This window comes from Columba livia, chromosome 1 (genome assembly GCF_036013475.1).
Source record: "Columba livia isolate bColLiv1 breed racing homer chromosome 1, bColLiv1.pat.W.v2, whole genome shotgun sequence".
In the NCBI taxonomy this organism is placed as follows: Eukaryota; Metazoa; Chordata; class Aves; order Columbiformes; family Columbidae; genus Columba; species Columba livia.
Genome location: NC_088602.1, coordinates 12,524,591 through 12,549,158, shown reverse-complemented (window position 1 = coordinate 12,549,158; position 24,568 = coordinate 12,524,591). Strand labels below are relative to the sequence as shown.

General features: G+C 44.7%; 1 non-coding gene across 1 annotated transcript in view; it reads left to right on the top strand.

Moving 5' to 3' along the window:
* The first annotated feature begins 687 nt into the window (after positions 1-687).
* LOC102083974 (uncharacterized) overlaps positions 688-24,568 on the top strand; it is a 30,477-nt gene continuing 6,596 nt past the window's right edge. Inside the window, exon 1 of the transcript XR_010467511.1 lies at positions 688-1,712. This is a non-coding gene — a transcript (uncharacterized LOC102083974). The remainder of the gene's footprint in view (positions 1,713-24,568) is intronic.

The window sequence follows — 24,568 nt, the reverse complement described above, 5'->3', positions numbered from 1 at the left end:
CAGTCAGCCCAAGGAGGAATTTAATACATACGCATACTTTATCTTTCCTTAATGGTTTTGAGCAATAACCACTATTGGACATTCCTCACGGCATTGCAGGCGATCATTAAACATACATAATAGCCCTACTAAATTATTATAGATAACTCTAATGCCAAAAATGTCTATGTTCAAAGGCACATTTATACACAAAACGGCTGCTATGCTTAAAGGTGCTCTTTTACTTGACATCGCTTCATAAAGCACTTTGAGATAACCACAGTGTGAGAGATGCTTTAGAAAAACACAATTTTATTTCTTCTCTGCTTTAGCCCTGAGCGGTTCAGCGTTATTGGAACATCAGCAACAGCTCTTCTTTACAACTTCAAAGTCAGATTCTAATCTCAAATTGGCAGTGCACCTCGAGATTAAAAATCTGCCCACTACTGGAAGAAATAGATGTTTTCAGCAGAAAGGAGAGCAATAGGAGGTAACAACACGACAGACTAATATCACTCAATTAGAAGGTATATTAAGCTTACACTAAGGTGCCTGACATGAATGCTTTTACGGGAAAGCACTTTAAGAAAGGCGTGAGGAAAAAGATGACACCATCAAGCTTGGGAAGAGTTTTGTAGCTGTTATTAAGAGCAAGATTCCTCCCAACTGACCTTTTCAGCGAAAACCTCTGTGTCAGGTGGTCTGCAACCGTGAAGCCCAGGTAATGTCTTTTGGCTTCAACATGTGTAATCCTGGCAAGAAGAAAATGCAAATACATGTCTGAGGTCTTTTAGTTTCTACTAGTGACAGCCACTGTCTGTTTAGGAACATGGTGAGAGGTCTCCTCTGGACGAACAAAGAGCATCTCTGTGGTGGAGCCAAACTAGACTACGGAAACTGGGGAGCAGTTACAGAGGTTTTGGGGTCCTGCTGGTACAGAGATCACAGCGGTTCTGGCTGGGCGTGATGGGGCTCCTCAGCAAACAGTCCCCGCGCTGTCCCCACTCAGCCCCTGTTGCTGGAGGATGTGGGGGGGCTGCTCTCCATTTTTATTTTAGGCCCATTATTGCAGAGTTTGATCAATTTAACAAGTGCTTCCGTCCTGCTGGTATGCAAGAAAGCAACTGCTCTTGTGATTTCACCTATTTTGGCATTCTCCTTTTTAAATGCAGCAATAAATACAACAGGGCGTGACTTGGAGTAACGTATGAGATCCGCGCTTGGGCTGCCACCAGTTCCCGCGCCCACCTCTTGACCTCCGTCCCCCGCCCCTGCCCCGCACAGCCCGGGCGGCCCCTGCGGGCTCCGGGGCGGGAGGGGCCGGGTGTCACTCACTCCACCCCGCAGACACCGGGGGTTCCCTTCGGGCGGGCACCGCTCACTGTGCCGCGGGCCGCCGGCTCCCGCCCAGCGCTGAGGGACGGCGGCCACGCCCGCGCTGAGCTCCCCTCAGCGCCCCGCGGGAGCCGGCCGGGCCGCGGCCCCTCAGCGGCGGCGGCAGCGGGTCCCTCGGCGGGCGGCAGAGGGCGCCCCGCATCCCGGCAGAGCGGGGCCGGGAGGAGCCTCCGGCGCGGCGCGGCCGGGGAGGAGGAGGGAGGGAAGGAGCTGCCACGTCCTCTGCGCCGAGCGGTGAGGGAAGCCAGCCCGCGGCTCAGCCCCACGTGTGGCGGAGCGGGAAGTTGCCGGCGGCCAGCTCGGGCTCTGCCCCTCTGCCAGCGCTGCCCGTCCCTCCGGTGAGTGCAGCTCCGAGCGGGGGTGCGCGGCGGCCCGCTGCCGCCTGCTGTCCCGGGGGAGGCCGGCAGGGCGCTGGGAAGGGGGCGGCGGGGAGCGCTGGCGCGGCGCGGGTCGAGCCCGCGGTATCCCCGGCGGGACGGAGGACTCGGCTCCCGGGCGGCCCAACTTCCTGCGGACTTTGGCTCCGAGCGCTCCTTCCCGGGGCAGCGGGAGCGGCCGGGGCGCCGCGGTTAGAACCGGAAAGTTTTAAAAGCCGGTGTGTGCGGAGGAGAACCGGGCGGGCGAGAGCCGCCGCCGCAGCGTGTGTGGCGAAGAGGGGGCCGCGGGAAGCTCGGACGCCCCGCTGGCTCCGAACCCCGAACCGAAGCCGCGTCGGGGAGAGACCCGGCCGGGGGAGGCCCCGGGGCGGCCCCGGTCCCGCCGCTGCGGGCGGGGAGCTCAGGTGTGCGGGGCGAGCGGCGCTGGGGTTGAATGTCAGCCCCTGAGAAGCACTGCGGAGAGATTAATGAGGAAAATAACTCTTTAAAAGACTCGCAGAAGACTTTCAGGTTTTGTGGGCTTTGCCTTTTTTTTTTTTTTCATATTAATTTCGCTTCCCCAGCCGTGAGTGCAATTGTGCAGAGAAACGACCGAGACTTGTATTTAAGCAGCCTATTGAAAAAAATCAAAATTAGGGAAGCATTTAAAGGTGACCCAGGGAATAAAAAAAAAATCAAGATAATCCGTTCTGAATGTGAAAATGTGGCTTTTGTCTGATTTTTAAGAACGGTGCTTTTATGTCTGCCTGTTGTTTCCCTGCGATGTCCTGACGTGAGTTCAGTTCATAGCTTTGGGCTTCTCTTTATTGTTAGTTACCTAAAAATAAATAAATAATGAGAAAATTCTGTTATGTTTCTAAACTGGTTATGGTTCAAACCTTCTTTTAAAGCAGCAGGGAAAATAAATGTTCTCCTGTGACAGGGATTTCCATTCCGAGGTCCCGATCCTGCCTGAGCTTTGTTATCAGTCTGTGCGGTACCACCCTGGCTGGGACCTCCCGGGGTTCCCATGTTTCTCTCAATTTTGAAAATGTGATTGTAAGTTATTTTTAGCTTTGTTAAAAATTTCCTCCTTTAAATGAACCGGGAGTCTTGCAGGAATTCCCTGATGCCCTCTTAAAAAAAAAAGTGAAATGAGTTTCTCATTAGTACATTTTTAATAACTTTTTGCTCGTCCTCTCTTAACTGCCTTTTAGTGGTCTATTTATAACATGCAGACCTCGTAGGCTGAAGTTAAGAAGAAAGCTGGTTTTAGACTGTTCTCAACCTTTGTAGGTGGAATTTCACTGATCTTTGTCAGATAAATGAACTGCTCCCTGTCGCAGCTGCTGCTTTCCCTCATGCTTTGTGGGAAACACAGAGGGGGCATCTACCAACGGAAATTTCGGGTGCAGCTGTTGAATACCCCTTATCGCGTGGGAAACTCTAGGAACTAACCTGTTTCTTTAGTGCTTTTTCCAGCGAGGACTTGCACAGGTCTCTTACTCTGCTCCTCGAGAAGGTTTTGGCGGAGCTGTTGACCACAAATGCAGAGTGACACAGAAGACCATGGCAGACATACAGAGATAAAGACAAGCCATTTACAGAGCCAGACATCTTCGGACCCTGTCAGGGTGGCCTTTGGAAAGCCTTCCTAGTCCTTAGCGTGCTTAACACTGTTTTGGGGTGCGATAGGTGTTCACAGACCGGTGGCACTGCTTTGCTTGAGACGTATTTAGCAGCAGCCGCATGCCCACGGCTCCTGCCTGTGGATCACCACCTGAGCTTTGGAGCTACCTGAGAGCATCAGGCGTGTTTGGAGATTGTCCCGTGTGAGGTGACAACCCTCTGTCGCGCTCCCTGCCTGACCGTGGTTTGTTGCTGCATGTTTGGAGGTGTGTGCAGTAACAGTGAGGACTGTTTCCTCAGTGGTTGCTGCTATATCTGTATGCTAGCAAAATAACCTTGATTTTTATTTTTTCTTTTTAATCTAATCATGTTTTTTCATGCATTAAATAGACAGAAATGCTTTTGCATATATATAAGATATACATGCTGATTAGGTGATATAAGCTGGCTTATGGGATGGTAAATAGACTACACACATCATCTTTTGGCCGTGGCACTTAATGTGTAAGGTGATGTAATGCAGTTTCCTAGTTTGTTTCTGTTACGAATTTTCCTTCTCCATCATCTCGCCTGTTACTTTGAAGCCCAGCAAGGCTCTTCCCCCTCATTTGTGTGCTACCAGAAGCGGTGGTGTAGAGGAGCTGGAAGAATTTCTCTGTGAAGGGTCACAGGAGACCTGCCCTGGTTCAGCATGCAGCACTGCAGTCATGGGGACCGCACATTGATCTTTGACAGTCGTGTCAGGGCTTGAGAGAACTGAGCGCTAATTCTCTCTGCCGCATTGGGCTGGGTTTTGCTTTTATAGATATGCCCCAGCTGCTCCCACAGTCATCTGAACCCTTCAGGAGTGGGTCTGGCATCTCTTGATTCAACTGCTTTGATCCAGGTGCTCCAGAGTAAAGTGATGTCTGTCTCCATACTAGTCTCTTCATCGTGCACTGTAAGAAGCATTTATGGGTGGATTAATGTCCATGATGTCCGGTAGCAATTTCTCTTGCACGCCAGTCGGGATGTCTGTGGTTTTTGACTCATTATGGAAATCCTGTCAGACTTGGAGAAATGTCCCACAAAGAGACCTTGGCTATTGTGTTCTTCAGAGATCCCCAAGGCTGGTCACTGTACGGGGCCAGCAGAGCACCAGCAGGGCTGCTCTGGAAGACCACAAGTAACAGGTGGCATTTTTTTCACAAGGTAAGAGATCCTGAGGGGTCTCCATGATTGTGCTGTTCGGCGTTGCTCCGTTTTGTTGTTGTTTGTTTGTTTGTTTGTTTTAATTATTGCAGTATCAGCTTTCCAGTAAGTGCTCTGTGAAGCTGAGAAGTTACCTTCCTTTCTGCCCATTATGGGAAAGAGTTATGTTGACAGATGTGGGCTCTGTGAGGATTTGCTGAGCTCTTAATCCTGTTTGTGGCTAATAGGCCATGCTAATGTGGAAGGGCATCTCTTTCAGTATATAAAGGCCTTAACTGCCTGCTACCTTAGGGAAATGTGCTCTTGAAATGCTGTAATTGTCTTAGCGGTAGTGGCAGCCCACGGGGCTGTCTATGTAAAACTGCAATCGTGCAGGCCCCCTCCTCCCATTTTTGAATTTTTTTTTAGAGATTTTTACTTGTTAAGACGAACACTACGATAATTCCTGTAGGCAATAGAGGAAGCAGGCCTTATACGCTTAATACGGCAAACAGCCAGAGATCAGATATTTGTGAGCCCTTTAGGCACACATGTGTCTCGAGGGGATGAGAATGTGTGATAATATTCTCTCTTGTCTTTTGCCCTACTACTGGTTTGGTTTCAGGGGCTTTTTGTTGTCTTCTCCATCCTGCTCCGCTTGGTTTCTTCTACGCCGTTTTTAGTTGCAGAAAAGGTAGTCGCTTCTTTCTCTCTTTAAAATGCAAGCTCTGTGCTTTTAGATGTCAATGTGACTAGAAGTTTCTGACCGCATTAGTCATTAGAAGTCTCAGAATTTCTCAGAGCGTAGGGCATGCCCCAATCGAATTATTCGGTATTAAAGTTGTGCAGGTAAAAGCATAATTTAAAGTATATTAACAACTTGGCAGAGACTTCTGTGTCAAGTCCATCAGTATGCTGGTCAAAACTTGATCTAAATAAATGGTGTGCAGCGATAGGACTTTCTCCTGCAGTTTCATGTGAGTGTCGAAGACACCACTTTCCACCCTATGTAATTAATGTGTGCTATTTAAGCAGCTGCTCTATTAAAGATGGGGACACCGTTCTTGGGATCAAAAGAGTTACGTTGTGTAGTTTGCTGGTGAGATTCTTTGGGGCTGAAAAGCTTATGAGCAAAGTAACTGCTTGCATTTGTGTTTTCTTCTATGCAATATTAAAGGGACTTGATTTCTGTGTTAACCAAGCATTTGGTGGAGGGTGTTGATAAATCCAGAAACTGGGTCTGTAGATGCAAGATGGAGGCTTAGTGATTTGTGACACTGACTTGTAGTATGCAAGACACTTGATTTTTTAGGTTTCTCTTGAGCAGAGGTTGCTAACTGTGCCAAAATGTTTGTATTTTTCCCTTATATCAGCCTATCTACAACAGCTACAAGGGAAGGCTGCTTCTGTGACTGTGATGTATTGTCTCTCTAATCAATTTATCAAAATTAGATGCAATAATGAGACTCAGTGAAAGTGTCAATCTTGTGGAATTAGTTTTTTTAAATGTAAACAGGTGGTAACAATACTGCCGGGTTTTTCTCGGTCCTTTGCAGGTGCCTGTGGGCTTCCCAAGGTGAAGGGACATGGAAAAGGGGTCTGACTGCACACAGGGTGGGGGGTTCTGCCCCACTCAGGTGGGTCTGGACTTTCTGCACTATGGCAGAAGTTCAGAGGAGATGAGTGCGTGAGTTTTTGTGAAAGGGCCAGGTGTGCAGTAGGAGGGATGCTGAAACCCATTATCGGACATACCAACCCCTGCGAACCAGGCTAGAACGTGAACTCGTGACTGTCGCCAGCTCCACTCTTATCTGCTGCCTTCCATGATTTTTGTTTTATGTTGTTTGGACTGCACATGTTTTCCCTTAGACTTTCTCTAATGATCCTTTTCTTTGGCATTACAGTTATCTGTGTTTTTCTTTCCTTTTTACCCCCAGCTGTTCTTTGTCAGTTTGCCTGTGTTTTTTTTATTGCATCCTTAGATTTTTCTCCTTCTGTGCACCCCTCCATGCCGTTTGCATTTGTTCTTCCTTTATTCATCTTCTTATGTTTTCCCCCTTTTAACTCTTATCCTTAGAGGAACCAGTTTTACTCTTGGAGACCAGCCCTTTCTTGCTGATTGCCAGCTGCTTTTATTGAAACTAATTTGCATTCTCTGCTCTTATTGTGCTAGACAGAGGACTAGTGGTTTTGAGTAAAGCTCTTTCCCCAAAGGCTCTGCTGAGAAATTGTCTCTGTATTTCACAAAAAGAGAGGAAAATAAAGAGCAGCATCAGTGCAAAAAGCTGCTCTGCCTAAACCAGCGTGTTTGTGTCTTTGGCACAGGAAGACTAGAACTGTGGCCTGTCCTGTTGCAGGTGTGATGGCTTCTCCAGGCTGAAATGAGCTGGTGAGGTGGAGGGAGTGCAGAATGACATGGCCTTGGATTTAGTTATGTGGGCACCCCGTAGACACTGGCATTAACAAACCAAATCCATTCTGTGTTGTGGTTGGTTTGTTTGTTTTTGGCCACAGGCAGATCAAACGTTATTAAGAGTAAAGATATGCTGTGGCTAAAGAGTTGAAGAGCCATGGCTGTGTGACAGTAAACTTGGAAAAAATTAAATTGGAGCAGGTGACTGGGGCGCTTTAATGCTCAAAGTGCTGTCTGCCTTCAGATAGGCTCTTTGATAAGGCTCCTGGAGCCTTATTAATTGCTAAACAAGTCTTTGTGTCCAGGCCATGTTGATTTGGGACTTTATATCTTGCTAGAGGTATGGATAATCGCCGTTTGGATGTACCCAACCTCAGGGTGTATATCTGTCTCCTTCTCAGGCTGGTTGCTGTTTATAAATTGGGCTCACTGCTTTTTCACCCAACATAAGTGAGTTTTGGTTTGACACCCTGGCTTGTTATATTTGGAAAGGAGTTCTTTTACCATGTTGCAGTGCTTGGCATCAGGTGTGGAGAGGGCATGTGCTGTATAAATCTATTATTAAAACTCACTGAAGTGCTTTGCCTCTAGAATGTTTGTTCCTAGTATGGCTGCTTATTGGTAGTTAGATGTTGATAGCATCTTACACTTCACAGGGCGTTGTCACATCATGAGAGATCTTGTGCTTGACTTTGACACCCAACTAGAAGGATAACAAAAATAAGGAATGTTTGAGGTGAGGCTGCAGGGTGCAGCTCTTAGTCGTAAAAACGCAACTTAGGTACATGGCTGTCACAATACAAATAAGGTTCAAGATCCCAGAGCCTTTTATTAGGCCTTACTGGTGACGTTATAAAATATGGCCCTGAGCCTGCAGCCGTGGCACAAAAAGGGATTTACCTGTAGTTGTTTGTGTTTGCAAACTTAGGTCTGCTTAGGAACCAATTCTCGTGCTGTACTGTGTGTCACCATCGACCCACTGCACCCACCCTTACGGTGTGGCCTGCGGATGAACTCTGGTGTGGTTTAGGGCAGAATAAAGGATGAACACCTGTCTGAAGTGGCTTGAGGGGTTTCGGTGGCTATGCTGCATAGCATCAGGAAAATGGAAGTTTACTGAATTTATACTGTTTAAAGCAGTGGCTTGTAGTTAGAGTATTATAATCTATGGAGTATGTTTGAATGCTTGGAGACTTGGAGTTGCTTGTGGTGAAGTGTGGAGGAAAGGGGTGCATGGCAACTTCTTACCCACATGTCTAGGTTTGATAACATTATTCAGAATCACACACAGAATCACAGAATGTCAGGGATTGGAAGGGACCTCAAAGCTCATCCAGTCCAATCCCCCTGCCAGAGCAGGAACACCCAGATGAGGTTACACGGGAATGTGTCCAGGCGGGTTTTGAATGTCTCCAGAGTAGGAGACTCCACAACCCCCCTGGGCAGCCTGTTCCAGTGTCTGTCACCCTCACTGAGAAGAAGTTTCTTATCAAATTTAAGTGGAACCTCTTGTGTTTCAGTTTGAACCCATTACCCCTTGTCCTACCATTGATTGCACTGAGAAGAGCCTGGCTCCATCCTGTGACACTCACCCTTTCCATATTTATAAACATTAATGAGGTCACTCCTCAGTCTCCTCCAAGCTAAAGAGCCCCAGCTCCCTCAGCCTTTCCTCATAAGGGAGATGCTCCACTCCCTTCATCATCTTCATCTCGATGCTGTTTATTGCTGCTGAATTGAGGTTATTTCAGTGCGCTGGACAAGCCTTACCCAGTTCCCCTCCATTGTTTAAGTCTTTCCCACAGTGAATATTTAACAGGATGGCAAACACTGTCTGTCAAAGTAAGATGTGCTCTGAAATCTCATTGCCTGAACTATTTCTAAGTCTTTTAAATTTCTGAAAGTTGAAGCTGACTGACTTCTTTCTGTTGCTAATTTGTTGAGCATGTTAACTCATTGCACAATAATCTCCAACAAACATGCTTATGCTTTTTTAAAAAATGATATTATAAATTGTGCAAGAGAAACATAAATATTTCTCTACAATCATTTTATTGTGTTTTTCCATGTCTTCCAGCTATAGCACTGCTTTCCTGAGTGGGAGAAAGTGAGACCTTTCTGTTCTGTGCCCAAACAGAACAAACTGTAGAAGTAGGAGTGGGAATCCATTTGACTTTACAAATCCTTGCCTTTGTTAATAACAGGATGGGTTATTCCTATTGAACATTATGATTTTTTTTAAAAAAAAAAGAAAGTTATTAAATTCAGTGTGTGCTTAAGGGGGAGCAAGGGGACTTCCGAACACGTGAAGAAACCTGTAGTAATCATTGGAGCAAATCTAGCAACAAGCAGAAATATTCAAGTTCATGTCTTAGCATTGATTTCCTCACGGACTAATTATGTCCATTCTAACACAAGATAGGGTGTAGCTGTACAATGTCTGACAGACTGACCTACACACTCAAATAATTAGACAGGAGCTGGATCTTCTCCGTAAGCCTCCTAGCTTTGTTATTTCAGTGCTGTGCTCAATTTAAAATGCAGTGCTGAGGGACCGGCCTTTTCCAGTTTAGACACAGCACCAGTCCGACAAATCACTGCAGCTTTTGAACTGGAGCAGGTGTGCATCTGATCTTCTCTGAACAGGAGTGGGGCAGACGGGGTCTGCCCGTGCTGTACCACCCACCGCGCCCCAGGGCTGGCTCTGCTAAATCAAAGCTGTTGAGGGCCGTCCTGGCTGATTTTTTGTGTTTTCTTCTTAATTTTCAGCCTGGAGAAGAGAAGGCTCTGGGGAGACCTTATTACAGCCTTTCAGTACTTAAAAGGGGCCAATAAGAAAGATGGGGACAGATTTTTCAGCAGGGCCTGTTGCGATAGGACAAGGAGTGATGATTTTAAACTAACTGAGGGGAGATTCGGGCCAGACATGAGGAGGAAATTTTTTATACTGAGGGTGGTGAAACCCTGGCCCAGGTTGCCCAGAGAGGTGGTAGATGCCCCATCCCTGGTGACATCCCAGGCCAGGCTGGATGGGGCTCTGCACAACCTGATCTGGGTGAAGATGTCCCTGCTTATTGCAGGGGGTGAACTAAGTGAGCTTAGAAGGTCCTTCCAACCCAAACTATTCTGTGTGGGAGGTTAGTCCCAGCCGTCCTTTGTGACTTTGAAAAACTTCTGTGGGGTTTTTGGGGAGATTGTGTTGGTTTTTTTTCTTCTTGTTTTTTTGGGATTTATTTTTTGTTTGTTTGATTTGGGGCTCTGGGGGATTTTTGAAAGAAGGTAGATGTGTACTTGGTGCTTAAATTTTTAATATCTGGATGTATTTTCTTGGCAAAGATTGTTTTTCCAGTGCCTCCCAAAACATTGAAAAGAACCCACTGGCCCCTAAAGCTTTTCTACCTAATGCGCCTCCTTGACCTTTTCAACCACTTTGCTTTAGCAAAGATATAATCCTGGATATTTTCCATATCTCATGTTGCTGAACTGAATCACAATTTTGGGCTTTTGAGAAGTATGAGTTTTGATGATAGATCTGTGGTTTTTTTACCTGTATAACTTTGTAGTCTGTTCTGGGCACTCCTGAAGGAGAAACTCAGTGTGAAGAGCGATATTCTGACAGTTTTGGCCTTAGCAACCCTTAGAAGCACAGGAGAGGAAGAAGTAAAGGAAAGAACTGCAGTGTGCAGAGTCTGAAGAATTAACATCAGTGTTTTCAGTCCTTTTTTTGTATAATGTAAGGAAACGGATGACTGGACGAAGAAATCTTTCCCGTGGTACTACCAGGGAAGCACAGGCAGTGTTTAAGAGCCAGGTACGGCCCCACAAGCAGCAGAAGCAAATTACAGCGCAGAAGCGTTCTGGGTATGATCAGTGTTCTGAAATACAGTTTAAGAAACAGTCAACAAAACACATTTTCCAGGAGTTGAAAAGCCTTCCAGGTAGCGGTGCCTCTTTATCTGTAAGCTTCAAATGTGTTTGATAATCCTCATTTAGTGCAATTCAAAAGTATTTTTAAGCTTGACTTTATTTTAATGAAAAAGAGGCATCATGGCAGGATATTCCACATTGCATGTTTGCTGAACAACACTATCTGGATAAATTACTGCAAACTTTGCTATATGGCATTTATTTGCTGCTGTCTTCTGTGCCACATTTTAGTTGTTGTTATTTTCTTTTTTTAAAAAAAAATTTAATAGATGAGTATGAATTTCTGTGGATATTTTCATTCTGTCAATGTTTTTATTCATTGTGTGAAAATACGATGCTGTATTAGTAAAAATTTAGGTTGTAGGCATATATTGTAAGGTCATCAGCTTTTTTCCCTGTAAGAATTACTGAAGGTTTGTTAAGCTTGGCAGGGACATAGTTGCTTTCCCAAATAAGTGCTCTTTATGAAAGTTTATTTCAGGTTACCTACAGGAGAGTGAACCTGCAAGGAGAGGGCGTATCATGTTTTTCTTTGGAACGTACCTTTGCTTACATATATTTTTAAAGGTTGCTAATCTGTTTCCTGCCTCGGAGACCAAAGAAGTTGAGGAGAGGAGATTGTGGATGTATGTTACTTCAGCACTGCGGTGTTTCTATGATTTCCATCTCCTACGCAGTTACAAGCTCTGCAGGAAAGGGATGTGTGGCTTGTGTTGAAAACTTTCAGGTTTTCTGTTTCCCTGATCGAGCTGGTTTCTGGCTAAACCAGAGAACTTTTGCTGCTGGGCCATCTTTGTCTTTGCCATTGCCCCAGAAAATGTGTGGCCTCGGCGGTTCCTGGGCAGGCAGTGATGGTCTCTTCTCTTCCCCCAGACTCACAATATCAGCAATGCAGCAACATCAGCGCTCTGCAGGTCCCTTTGAATTCTGCTGTCAGTTGTATTTCTTGTGAATAAAGTGTTGCTGTTACAGAATTCCAGGGAGCCCTGAATATAAACGTATCAATTATGTGTCAACACAACAGCATCTGTCGTTGAAATTGGGTATCATTTATTTGGCATCAGCATAGCAAAGATTTGGCTGACAGCCAGAGTAAAATATTCCAGCGGAAACTGCTGCAACAGGAGCAACTGAAGTAATTGTCTGAAATAGAGGTACTCTAAAACCAAATTTTAATCAGTTCTTAAGACATTAGGGACCTTAAGCAAAAACCCTTTCAGGTTCCACGTCTTTGTCTACTTATATTTCTTTTTCATATCCAATTTTTGGTTTTGTTCCCACCCTCCAAATAGATAGATACAGGGTTCTGGGATGTACATGTCCTGTGATTTAATATCCCTTTTTGGCTTTCCATTTCGTATTCCAGCACTTGTTTACACAAAAATTCCAAAAGAATGCAATAATCGATGGCTTCTGTGGGGAAAATTTGCTTAACTGTGAAAGAGGCAAGGCTTTCAAATAGAGAAAGAAATTATATCCCTTTTCTCATAAAAGATATATATTTTGTTTGTTTGGTTGTTGGTTTTTTTCTGATTAACTTAGTCTCTCTAATCTTTCTCACTTTTTCTTAGACCTTTTCTAAGTAGGTTTCACATTCCCAGAGATGCGAGTCAAAGCAGTAATTTCAGAAAATTAGGAGAGCACCAAGTGGGTTCGACACCCCGTTTGTCATGGGCATAATTGCTGTGGTTCAGTAAATATCTTAGAGTACCTATGGAAACTGGAAACTCGCATCACTTTGCTTGTATGGATGATCCTTATCATGCTTGAAGGAGGTAAAGAAGGAACTTGTCTGTTTAATGGTGTTGCTTGTAATAGCTGGTTGATTCTGATGTAAGTAACTTTTACATTTTAAAAGGGAAGATCAGAGTTGGAAAGCAGAAAATATGGCAGAAAGATTTGGGGACACGTATCCAAATGTTTACTTCGTGTCTTTTTGCTGACTGGGCTCCAAACAGACCCTGTCCCTTCATCAGATTAAAGTTTTTCACTTGTGTGCTAAAGAAACTACTTTCTAGTAAAGCGTTAAGAACAATAAAGAGATACCAGTAGTTGGGCGAAAATATGCATTGGATTTTCAGTGCTGGAAGAAAAGCTTGTAGAATAAAGATGAGCTGGGTTGGTTTTTTTTTAAGGCTTTTGGTTTTGTTGTGGTGTTTTGTTTTTGTATTTCTCCCTGAGGTTCAAAGTGCTGTGAAGTTCGGTTTCTCTCGGAGGGGAGAGAACAATGAAAGGGAGGGAGGTCGATCATATTCTCTGCATTTTAAATGCGTTGGTTCCTCTTTGGGTAGAAAAGAAATAGTAAATTTGGATTAACTCTTGACTTCATGCTCTCAAAAGATCACGAGTCTGGAGTTAAGTAATGAAACCTCTTTAGGAAAATCAATGCTACCTTTATCCAGGCTGAATTTATTCAAGAGGTCAGCTTTGTTGCTGCCTTGGCAGAGCTTGAATTTAATGATTAACCTCTTTGTGGCTGTTCACGTAACTTCTGGCTTTCCATCTGGTACTTTATATAAGCATAAGCCAAGATGATGACAGAAAGCTGTCGTAGAGTGCTAGGTGCTATTTGGGGAAAAATCTCTTTCCAAATCCTATATGCTGTATGCATCAGCCCCGGCGAAACTGAGAGAAGCGCATTAAGAAACCCGATTAGCTGTCTGCTTTCTGGATGAGTTAAAATCTCTGTCCAGTCTGGTAATCAGTGATGTCTAACTGGTAGCTTAGCTGGTAATAGTGCTGTCGCATTTTATAGAGGCACTTTCTCTTGCAGTTCTGCCAGGCGTCTGTATTCATTTCAGCCGCGTAAAACATTGAGCATCGAAGTGATACCCTGTAATAAATTTTAAAATCCTCTTCAGTGCTGAACCTGGCGCTGCCTCGTTCTCTGGTGTCGCCTTTCCGTTCAGCGGATTTCCTTGTGAGATCTGAAAGTGTCATGTAAGCAGGAGCATCCAGGAGGAGGGAGAGCACGTTTGGTGTGAAAGCAGCCCTGAAAAGTGCAGCTTTAGGGTCACGATTCACATAAAAGTATTGTCAAGTACTAGATGGTGTGCTTGCTCTAGCAGTGATCATCTCTGTAATTTTATGCAGGTTAAAAAAATCCATGTAATTATGGGAAGTAAATATGAAAAAGATGTCTAAAGTAGCTTTAGTTAATGTAATAGCCTATAAAGTCTAAATTATTTTCCTGTTAAAATGGAGAATGTGAGGACGAGCAATTCTAATGCCGGCAGTCTTTGGTGTATTTATCTCCATAAAAACCAGATCTGCTGTCTGTTCCAGATCCATAGGTGCTCATGTCCTTGGAGAGATGCGGCTGAAGCCTGTGGAGCTCTGTAGCAGCAACTGAGACAAGTCGCCAGATGGAAACTGAACCTCTCAGAAGCTCTTGTCCCATGTGCATAGTCCTGATTCTTTTGAAGGTGTCTTCTGCTGGTAGTTGTTGCTTCTCATCAGTGTTTGTTCATCCTCCACCTTTTCCTTTCATTTGAAGGAGGTGAATTTTGACTGCTGCTGCCTTGATTTTTTTGAAGTATTATGTACTTTTTGCTCTTATGTTCAGTCAAGTGACTGTGATCTTAGCCAGTGCTTTCTACCTTATTTTGTATTACATTCTAAACTTGCTATTCTGAAATGTATTAATATTGTGTCATTTCTGTCTAGGGGCTTGTGAACTATTTTGACCTGTTGCTAGCATCTCCAGTTGATTGGAACTTCAGCATGCCCGTATGGACAGTGAGGTTGATACATGTGGTGCAGTACAGTAGATAAAAGGCTATTGCCTCTCCTTCCCCCGTCTCAAAAATCTGCTTTGGGGTTGTATTAATAGTTCTAGTTTCAAGGATTAGTTATAATATTTAGTGAAAAAAATCTCACACTTTTGTTGGATGGAGAGGTTGGCAATGGCTGGTACCCTGTGTCATAGGAGGAGTAAATGGATTTAGATCTCTTCTGACATCCCTAGCGCTTTGTAGGAAAAAGATGGTTCTGGCATCTGGCTGCAGGTGGTGTGTGGTGTCCTCATCTCTGAGTGCACAGAATGTGCTTGTTGATTCGCTTGGTTTTTGGAGAGCCTGTGCTCAAGAGTATGAGTGCATTGCACTTGCCTTTATTTAGAATATTCAGGTTCTCGACTGGTTAGTAAGAGGCTCCGCTAAACCGCTGCCTGTGTTTCTGTCCAGATATTTGGTTTATTTGGCTCTCTGTGCTGAATCTCCATCTCCTTTCTTAGTCTCCCCTCTCCCTCCCCATTCAAATTAGTGGCGGTTTTTGAGTAAAATAACATTTTCCTTTTCCATTACACTTGCACTAGAAATTCAGAGGACAAAATGCCTCTTCTTCGCTCTCAGGAGTTGAAGTGCTATTTTATTTTATAGCCTCCTTAGATTAAACATTGGGGTCACTGAATCTACTTCTGGCACCGCAGCTCTTGTGTTGAGGAACAGCCTGTTTGGAGCAGCGTTTGCAAAACCATTTCAGTACGTCTCACTATTGCCAAGCCCACACTGCAACCTTATATAAGCTAGTTTCCATCCACTTAACTCCAGGACAACCTCGATATTAATATTTATATAAAAGCTTTCATGTTTCCACAGTGAAATTGTCTCACTCTCCAAAGAAAAGGTGTTTTTTTCCCTGCCGACTTGGTGTGAAAAAGCTCACCAAGGGTTTCGGCAGCGCTGCGTCTGAGATGGGTGTCAGCAGAAAAACTCGGGTCGTCTTTAATTCGCTGTTTCATTTTGTGAAATTGCCTACTCTGAGAGAAATAAAACATTTACATGTATATTAACCAATGTTTGCCAGCGCTTGGAATAAAGCCAGTTCTCTCAGGGCCAAACAAAGCTCTGAGTGAATGAGTAATAATCTGCTATTGTCACTTCTAATTTATGGATGGGTAGATAGAGCAATGTTTGCTGTTTAAAGTTGTCCTATTTGCTTGAAAGACTAAAAATCACGATCAGCTATCATTTTGGAGTATCTATAGCGTGTCTGTTTATAGCCGCTTTACTCAATCTAGCTGTTGAAAAAGTTCAAAACCTCCCCACGTGATACATAATTGTGGAAGAGGATGAGAACACAGGAAGGTTACAGATGTTTTGGGACAGTAATCTGGAAGTTGCAGTCAGAGGCTGAAAAGATCTAGGGCATCTCCTCTTTTGAAATGACATGCAAGGTCCCTGTGCCTTCTGTATTATCTCTTTCTTGTTAGTTGAAAGTTAAAAATCTATGGATTCCCAAAATAATGGCTGTATTGAGCTTTTGTTGTTGATAGATAAGTGGAGGGCGCAGTACCGAGTACCTTCTGGTGATATTTTCCTGTGTCTCTGAGCCGTTTCATTTGCTTAATTTTTCGACAACTGCGGTTAGAAACAGTTTTGAAAAGTTGGTTTTATGCATTTGTGAGCGTGCTTTTCTCATGAATTTAACAGGAATCTTGGCAAGACTGGGCTGAATAAACACAGCAACAAGGCTTTCTTTTGTGGAGAAAGATGCATGTTTTTAATGGGAGCACTTAAAATGTCACGATTTTAAGGCCCGTGTTAAATGTTGCAAAGAGGCAAATAGCACAGAATCTCTCTGGAGTAGGAGTTTGAGGCACTGAGAGACACTCTTGAGATGGAATTGTCCTCAGAATGTCCTGTGAAGTCTTCTGAGAGATCTCCTGGCAGGTTGTGGAGGAGTGTGTTGTATCACACCTAAACACACAAGTAGAAGCTGTATGAGAAACCTTGCTTGTCAGCCACTAAGAGTGAATAAACACAGTGCAGAAATGAGAACGATAATTGGTGTCTCCTCTGATGGACTCACTCTTCTGTGCGCTTCCTTCTAGGCTTTATTTCACCTCCCTGCAGCTTTTCACAGAATCACAGAATGTCAGGGATTGGAAGGGACCTCGAAGATCATCCAGTCCAATCCCCCTGCTGGATCAGGAACACCCAGATGAGGTTACACAGGAAGGTGTCCAGACAGGATGAATGTCTCCAGAGAAGGAGACTCCACAACTTCCCTGGGCAGCCTGTTCCAGTGTCTGTCACCCTCACTGAGAAGAAGTTTCTTATCAAATTTAAGTGGAACCTCTTGTGTTCCAGTTTGTACCCATTACCCCTTGTCCTACCATTGGCTGTCACCGAGAAGAGCCTGGCTCCATCCTGTGACACTCACCCTTTCCATATTTATAAACATTAATGAGGTCACCTCTCAGTCTCCTCTTCTCCAAGCTCAAGAGCCCCAGCTCCCTCAGCCTTTCCACATAAGGGAGATGCTCCACTCCCTTAATCATCTTGGTTGCCCTGCGCTGGACTCTCTCCAGCAGTTCCCTGTCCTTCTGGAACTGAGGGGCCCAGAACTGGACACAATATTCCAGATGTGATTTTCTTTCATGTGCTGGTTTCTATCCTTTTGTTTCCCTTCCTCCCCTGCACACTGAGGGGTTTTCTGCCCTTTCTCTTTGAGCTTCATTATCTCACTCACCTACTTGTGCTGCATCAGCTTTTTTTTTTTTCTTTCCCCCCACTGCATTAAACTTCCCATCTGTGGTCTTGTTAAACGAAATAACAGCAAGAGCAGCTGGTGTTGATGTTGCAGATACCAGGATGTCCAAAGCCCGGGGCGCAGCCATTAATATTCTGTCCATAAGCTGTGCAAGACACGCTCTGGAGAGACGCCTGAGGACGCGGTTCCTCAGCCCCCGAAAGGTCAGCCGTAGGGCTTCTGCTCTGTGCAGCCTTCACTGTCACTTGGTGTTCACAGGCACTCAGATAAGATTAAAAACTAATACACCCCCGGTTTGAGAGAAGGTCGAATAATACGTGATCCACACCCTACATCTACTGGATCTCGGGCAGGTGTCTTTAAACACCCGTTCACTGCACACCGGCCGTTCCCAAACTGTCCGTGGGCCCCAGCGCTGACTTGACTTCCATTGTTATGGGTTCAGGGTACTTGAAGTGGTTTGGTTGTTGAATGTCTGCTGTTGCATTGGCCAGAGAGATCTACTGAATACACCAGAAAACTTGCTGTCAGATTTGGCTGATGTGAACAATGAAGCAAAACGAGTTGTATTTTTAAGAGCTGATCAGCTGCTTCTTAATAAAAGTGGGAGGTGAAGGGAGAACCAACTGCACCACAAAACTAACAAGAAATCTCCCAAGCCCTAAAGAAAACAGAAAAAAGCCAAACTACCACCAACCAACCCACCCAACAGCTTGGAGCAGTGTTTCTTGAAATTGCTCTAAAATATGGAGCTATTAATATTGATCTGAATTAATCTGTACAAAGTAAGAAAGATACCTGCTTAGGTCTCAGCAGCAGCAGGTGCTTGCAGTATTATAAATAGAAAGCAATACAAATTGAGGTGCTTATTAAATTTGCCTTTATGATGCTTTGAAGAATTGCAGTGGAACAGAAAAGAAAAATTACCACAGGCTCTGGCTCAGAAGGGTGACTTAAATAGCTGTGCAGCCAAAGGAAATGGAACATAAACTAGGATAAGTGATAGACTTGTTCAGAAAAGGTTATCTGACAGCGATTTGTCCCCAGCGTGGAAAGATTGACCGAGAGCTGTGGAGGAATGTGATTGAACAGGGGAGGGCTTAATGTTTTCGGACAGTTTTAACACAGTATTGAATTTTAATATATTTTCCAGGAGATTGCACTGTAATCCTTTTGAGCACTTATGTTTCTCAAATTTCTCCTTGTTTCCCTTTTCCCCAGCTGCCAAAAACTAACTCTGCAGGAAAAGTTCATGTTTGGGAAATGAGCTCATTCAGAAGTTTTGCTGCCTTTTTGGAGAAGGCTTCGGTGAGGATCCTGTATGTCGTTCGGCGTTTTATAAAATTCTTGAAGCGCTGTATGGCCTCTGCAGAGAGGCGGCTGAGCAGAGCAGCCAACAAATGGTCGAGTGAACCAGATCAGAGCAGCGGGCTCAACTGGCAGAGGGACTATTAAAAATGAATCAAAATCCGCAGTGTTTTTTTGCTTTAATGAGATACTCAAATTGATTTAATTTGGCAGGGAACATACTAGGATATTGTAGTGTGGCAAAATCACAGAATCACAGAATGTCAGGGATTGGAAGGGACCTCGAAAGCTCATGCAGTCCAATCCCCCTGCTGGAGCAGGAACACCTAGATGAGGTTACACAGGAAGGTGTCCAGGCAGGTTTTGAATGTCTCCAGAGAAGGAGACTCCACAACCCATCTGGGCAGCCTGTTCCAGTGTCTGTCACCCTCACTGAGAAGAAGTTTCTTCTCATATTTAAGTGGAACCTCCTGTGTTCCAGTTTGTACCCATTGCCCCTTGTCCTACCATTGGTTGTCACTGAGAAGAGCCTGGCTCCATCCTCGTGACTATCACCCTTTACATATTCATGAACATTAATAAGGTCACCCCTCAGTCTCCTCCAGGCTGAAGAGACCCAGCTCCCTCAGCCTTTCAGTCACCGCTTTGGGGAGCAGCGAATTGCTCGGCGTGAGATCCAAGATCCTACTTTTCAATGCAGCGAAACACCAGCCGGTTGCTGGTTGGAGTAGGAGTCTGCGGTGTCACCGTGTCTCTCCCTCACCCTTCTGGACTGAGTTCCTCTCTTGGAAAACACCTGATGTACAAACAGTGAAGGGACCGAGGTTAGAAATGGTGGTAACACACGCAGAACAGAGTCATCATCATGGAGTGAAGGGGGAAAGGGAATGTGTGTGAAGAATGAGTCCCGGTCACCCACACCTGGATCTCCCTGGCACCGCACGTGTGGCTTGTGTGAGCTGAAGTGGCTTGTTTGCTGTTACCACCCATTGCATTGATTTTTACCTGTGGTTCAGAACTGAATTGCATCCACGTTCTCACGCGTTGCATGAGAAAGACGCCTTAGGCAGGGCATGAGCGTGACCACCCTTGGAAAAGTTTGGAGCTGCTCCTCAGGGAGTGAAACTGGTGTCTTGTGCTGAGGTTATCAGGGTTAATGCACATCATGGGTGACTTTGAGAGCGCTGCAAGGATAGCAGATTGCTTTAAAAACAACCCGAGTGGAAAGGAAGGCTGTACAGGAATAAATGAGAAGGGAGCATATGAGTACTGTTACGTAGGGAGATGTAATATTTTGGTCTTGATAAGTGCTTTAAAAAGGAGGTCACTTGTACTTACAGTGGTTGAAGTACGGGACTGATCGATAGCTGTTTGCTGAACGTTGTAGAGGAACTTCTGAAACATCCTTCTCTGACCTCCCGGGCTTGCTCCTAATTGCCTTCATTACACACACGGCTCTGTAGCATCTGCTTTTGCTTCTGAGTTTTTGAGCTGGTGGAAATTCCTGGCAATGGGACTGTAAACCGGAGTACATACATAGGAGGTGCAAGAACCAGTGCTGCAGAACTGATTAGGCAAAACCAGGCTTGTATTTAGAGAGTGGCTTTGCTGGGAAACTCCCTTTAGATAGGCTGCAAAACATTTTTTCTTTCTGTCCATGTAATTTATTAAATCTTAATTAAACTTTCTGCATTTAAATTAGTTTACACTAATGTCACACTGTTGTCTTATGTGTATATTGACAGACGCTAACGGGGATTTGATCAGCCTAATCCAGCTGCATGTAATTATGTGCCTTCTCCTTAAATAATTGCAGAGTCGATCAGTCATGGCAGGAGAGCCTGCTGCTTTATTATAATGTGGGATTGTTTAGTGAAATGCAGTAAGACTTCAGGTTTAAGCTAGGAAGTAAACAGAACGAGGTTTTAATGAGACCAGCGATAGGAAGAAAAACTCTCCCCACCCATCCTGTGTCGCAAGTCTCAGTTCTTATCTTCACTTCCCCCATGAAAAAAGGTGTCCTGATTGCATTGTTGTCATGCTGATGTGAGAACCTTTCTGTAATTTGAAAGGAATTTGGGAAAGGCTCAGGTTTTCTAACTCTAGTCTAAACCTGTGGTGCCGTTCCAGTGTAAGGTGGAGGCTTTTATTTCATTCATTGATAACTTGATTACCTGGATCAAATGAGAGTGTGTAGACGGGAATGAAATCTGCCAAGCCGCAGCGCTGCAGAGGCTTGAAACCACCTGCCCCGCTTGGAAAACAAGTAAGGAAGGGAGTATCACAGGCACCCACCTCAGTGACTGTATTTGGGTCGATTTCTGGGTGATTTGGTTACTCTGCAGTGTCACACAGGCCTGCCCTGGCACGGGTACCAGCGGGGAGCCGGGCCCGGTGCCAGCAGCCTTTCCTCAGCCTCCTGCTGGAAACCCATCCGTGCCAAGAAAAGCTCGAAAAAACAGAACTTCGGACAAGCCCTGAAGGGGCTGAGTCTGAGATGTGAAGCCCTGGTGCAGCGTGCTCTGGCGTTGTGTCCAGCTTGCTTTACAGCTGCGAATACCTCCAGGTTCTTTTATTTTATAAAATGGTAAATGCCACTGTTGGTGTTGTCCATTTTCCCCCGCATGACAGTCTCAAGAGGATTTCAGGCAGCCAGGCACACAATCTTATTTTCTCCTGTTACAGGTAGTTCTGTATCTTGAGCCAGAAGAGGGAAGTTTCCCTTTGCGCCTCCTGAAGAAACAAACTGTTTCACAAGTTGTTCGAGTCCAGCATGTACAGATTACCTTGTGGTCAGGGAGTACAGATGATGCTTCCAGATGTTGCCCTGGCACCCAGGGAGCTTTCCTTCCAGCTTTTCTGTTGGTCAGTCGCCGCCATTCCCCTCTCCAGTGCACACATGTGCAGATACGCACATGCTCCTGCCACCTCGGGCTCATCTCTTGCCTTTGTGTTTTCTGTTGTTTGAGATTTACCAATCCATTCCTGCTGTGGGCATGGGTTTTTTTGCCTGCCAAGTTTTAGCCTGGACTTGAATTTTCAGTGCCAAAGTTTTAATGACAGTAGAATTATAATGAAGAGCAGTGACGGTCCCTCAGTTCTCCCGTTTGCATTACAAAACTGTGTCTCGGGGGTGTGTTTCAAACACGTTCCTAGCGATGCCGTCTCATGGAGTGACCGTGTTGGGAACCTGGTAGTTTGAATAGGAAAAGTAACAAGCAGACCACACGCTGGATCTCAGGAGAAGTGTGTTTCCCATCTCGGTCATCATCAGCGCTGTGACCCTCAGGTGACAGTGAGTTAGCAGTGACAGCCCGGGGCTCAGTGGGCTTGTGATCCTGATGCAGCTGTACCGGAAAGCAGAAATGTTATTTTTACACCAGGTTCCAATTGATGCGCATTCTTTCAAATGCCAAACGCGTGGTGTTGGTCTGGAAGAGCAGCACGTGAATTTCGAGGAGTTCCGACACCCGCCACTTGTTTATTTTTATTTATTTGTTTAGCATCGTTATTCAGAAACTGACTGAATTTCTGCAAACACACTGGAAAGATAAATGGTTTGTATCCAGAGGAGTCTTGTTGGGAACAGCTGAGAAAATTACTTTTTAGGAAAACAGCTGAGCAAACACATAATACCAAGTCATATGCCAGGTGTTGTGCTTTACTGCATTTACTTGCAAGATCATCCGTAGTTGGAGAATGTCAAGCGCTTCTTTTACAGCCTCCCCTAGGAACTGAATTCATGCAGTGACAGAAATTACGTGCTTGTTTTTCTTGTGTTTTCAGTAAACATTAGTTGTATTTCTTCCCTGGACTGCCTGTTGCAGGAGTTGTCTTGATGCTGGTTCTGTATCTGCAAAGAAGAACACGGGTTATTTGTTCACCTGTTCATGGAGCAGAAGGACTTGCCTTTTTCTGTTTTTTTAAATTGAAGCCTGTTACGTTTCTTTGCGTTCAGGGCAGATAGGATGGCACTGCGACGCCGTATGCGCCAAAAATACGGTCGCCTCATCTCCGTTGAACAAAACCCATCCAGATGCGGAGGTCCGTGGCTTTTTGTTTCTCTTATAGATTACTCACTGTAGCCAAGTCCTCAGAGTTGTGAAAATCGTACTGAAATAGCTTTTTGCTTTGGCGGCCTTGCTCTCTCTGACTTTCTGGCAGCGTTCAGCGCTGGCTTTCATTTTTCATATGCTGTGAGTAGTTTGGAGACTCTCAAAGCTGCATTTACATTAAATGTGATGTCAATTCAGATTTAGGTCTGTAATTTAGAAAAAAACCCAGCACCCCTCACTCAAAAATAATGTTAAAGTGACTCCAAACAGCATCTTAATAGTTCTATATTGTTATGTGTGTAATTAAAAGCTTTTACCCTTGAAAACAGGGTTGTTTTGATTTGCAAATCATCATGCCTTGCTACAGTCAAATAGACTGAGGTAATTTTTTATGATATTAAGAATTAGCCTCATGTAACATGAAAATCCATTTTTCACAGACCAAAAAATCTTCTCTTAATGCTCTTTTTTCTTTTCTAGCACACTGAAATCACCACAGATAGCGCCACTGAGACATGGAGATCTCCAGTTTAGCGTTGCAAGCATTCTCTTCAGCTGTGCACCAACTCTGCTGTGCAACTCTAAAAGCAATGGGCTGGGTGACCCAGAGCATTTGGCAAGGCACAGGCCAAAGTTATTTGTGTGGCTGCTCCTGCCGGGTCCTTGCTCGCTTGGGTTGCTCCTGTTTCCTTAGGGGGACGGCTTGTACAAATGAAGTTTTCTTTTTTAAACAGGCAATAATCATTTCTCCATGTTAGTGGTTGCACAGACCTGTGTTTCGGTACCAAAAGGGACTGTCCTGCAGCTGGGATGTTCCCTTCATCATGGGGCTGTTTTGTGTTGCTGGAAGTGGGTTGGCTGGGGAGGGTTAGGGGAGGATGTGGCTGGGATTAAAGTGGTTTGTTAATCCTCTGGGCAGGCTTGCTCTTTAGGGTACGGCTCTCTGAGTCAAATTGGCAAATCTCTGCTCTATCCATCTTTGTCACCCACACAAGTGATTACACAGAACATTTTGCTCTTTTAGGGCCTGTCAAATAATGAAGATTTTTTTTACTGTCATTTTGCATTTAGCATTTAAAATGGAGTGTAATAATTGTGCTAGAATGTGATGGAAATAGCGCTGGACAATCACTACTGCGGTTGCATAAGAGCTGCTACAATCAAGCTTTTGTTTTTCCCTTTATTTTTGTTCAGAAGCCCCTTCCTCAGAGCCAGGTTTGCAGGGCATTAGGTGCCTGATGCGTTTGAAACAAACACAGGAGCGGATTCAGCTTCCGTCTCCGCATTGGTTGCGAACTGGTCTAAGTGCTCCTGCAAATCCTGCCCCGTAGCAGCCACCCAATGGGATTAAAAGATGTGACAATTATTATTTTTGCCTCCTAGACCTGCCAAAACTGATAAAAGATAAAAACCAAGTGACAGAGTTGGGCCCGTTGGATGGAAAGGCTGCGTGCGGAACTGAGGGCTCTGCAGACACCAACCAGAGCTCCGTGCACAAGTGTTGCTCTTTGTAAATCTGCCCCAAGCTCCTAGTGAAATACTTTTTCAAATTCCCATTTAGGTCGGTTTCGAAGCTGGCTGTGTCACCTTCGAAAATGGTGACCCTGCTGATGCTATTCTGGCAATGGCCAGAAATTCAAGCTGCAGGAAAGAAAATTTCCTGTCCAAAATGTGATATTTCACCTTGAGGTAAAATCAGTTGATCAATAATGATTGAAAACAACAAAAAAATTATGTTCTATGGGGTAGCCTAAAACAAGTCGTGCCCTTTATTAAATAGTACCTAGAGTTTGTGTTACTGTATTACATGCAGTTCAATTTAAAGAAAATCAAACAAACAA